Consider the following 1,803-nt stretch of genomic DNA (forward strand, 5'->3'; position numbering starts at 1 on the left):
GGAAGCTGACGTTACAATTGAACAGTTTGGTGATACACTGCACCCTCGATTTTCTAACTTCGATGAGCTCCTTTACGATGTTCCAAGCTCTGATTTGTTCATTATTGTTAGTACATGTAACAAATCATTCATTTAATTATGCTACATAACAACATATCATTTAAAAAAAATTTAAAGTAACGTATCAGTGACTTCAGTGATAAAAGAAAATATTATTCTCCCTCGAGGTCTTGAGTTTGAGTAGCTATACATCTACATGACGTGTATATGTTGTTAAGAAAATTCTGAACATATATTACCTTATAATCATCTCATACTAATGAAAAAAAACCGAAACATAAACCTAAAATGATAATTTAATTGATAATCCTCGAACTTTCATTGTTTTCTTTTATATGTTAGAAATATAATATAATATAATGTAATTAGTTGATATTAATTTAGTCAAATTAACTGAGTTTGTTAAAGGTTAGTTAGTTTGTTAGATCAAGTTGTTAAACTTAGTTTAGTGGTGCTATGTAAGTACGGTTTGTAATGGGTTAAAGATTCAAGTACTTTGTAATTCATTCTTTCATAGTTAGTAAACAGAGTTATCTTCTGTTCATCTTCCGGTCTTTGTCTCTTTTCTCACATTATATAACATCTAAATTAATTTTATCTTATGAAATCCATAATTAGAATAAATTATATAATACATAATTAAACTTACACCTTTTAAATTAAAATAAATTATCAATTTTATCACTTTTATTTCGTTAATTTTTTTTAAATTTAATTATTAAACTATTAATTATCAATTTTGTTCATCAATTTTAAATTAAACTTACACCTTTTAAATTAGAATAATTTTTTTAAAATTATCAATTTAACGACCGTTAAATTTTTTCAGCTCTTCGTATGCTCCTCCCATCCCACCTTCTCCATTGCACCGAGTCGGAACTCCTAACAACGTACTTTGTTATGTGTTGCAAACCTACGTCCTAGATCCAATCCCTCATTGCCATCGGGATATTATGGGAATGCCATCGTCGTCCTAGCTGCAATGACAACTGTTGGAAACTTGTCCGTAACCCACTAGGTTATGCAGTGGAACTAGCGAAGCAAGTCAAAGCAAACGTGACAATGGAATATGCGAAATCAGTGGCAGCTTTAATGGTGATTCGGGGTAAACAGCTTCTCTTTTCCAACGTTATCGGTTCATACATTATGTCGGATTTAACGAAAAGCTATTGGGACGACAAGCTATTTCATAGCAAGCAAGAGCAAGAAAGGAGCGAAGGTGGAACATTGGTACCAATTTGTTTGGCAGCTCCAGCCAAGTAAAGATTTGAGACAGAATTGGATAATATGTTGAAAGGCTATCCAATTCAGTGTAGGGAGAAGAGTAGAGAATAATTTATTTGAAATGCTCTGTGAAGTGGTGGTTGGTGTCGTTTTTAAGACTAGTATAGTGATCTGTTCACTAGATGTTAAAGTACTATGGATTGTAATGAATCTATTAGTGGAGGTAACAAATCATTATCTATTTGGTGGACTGTAAGATGAATTTGAAAAGATTTGAGCTATCTCTAGATATTTTTCTCCTTTTATTTCCTTAAAAAAACTTGAATACATTGAGGTAAAAGTAAAAAATCAAAGGGAATTAGGTACATATAATGATTCAATAAAGAGTTAACATGAATACTAACAGCACAACATAATGGAGGGTTTGTGCAAGAGCAAGTGCCTAGCAGTAAATGGATAATAAAATAGTATGGTTTGTGCAAGTGCCTCACCATCATCCTTTCCTTATGTTTTATGATT

At 31.6% G+C, this 1,803-nt stretch overlaps 1 pseudogene; it reads left to right on the top strand.

The window, feature by feature from the left end:
* The first annotated feature begins 256 nt into the window (after positions 1–256).
* On the top strand, positions 257–1,395 carry LOC120120674 (annotated as a pseudogene).
* The last annotated feature ends 408 nt before the right edge of the window (positions 1,396–1,803 follow it).

The sequence above is a fragment of the Hibiscus syriacus genome, unplaced genomic scaffold (genome assembly GCF_006381635.1).
Source record: "Hibiscus syriacus cultivar Baekdansim isolate YM2019G1 unplaced genomic scaffold, ASM638163v2 tig00001120_pilon, whole genome shotgun sequence".
Classification (NCBI taxonomy): Eukaryota; Viridiplantae; Streptophyta; class Magnoliopsida; order Malvales; family Malvaceae; genus Hibiscus; species Hibiscus syriacus.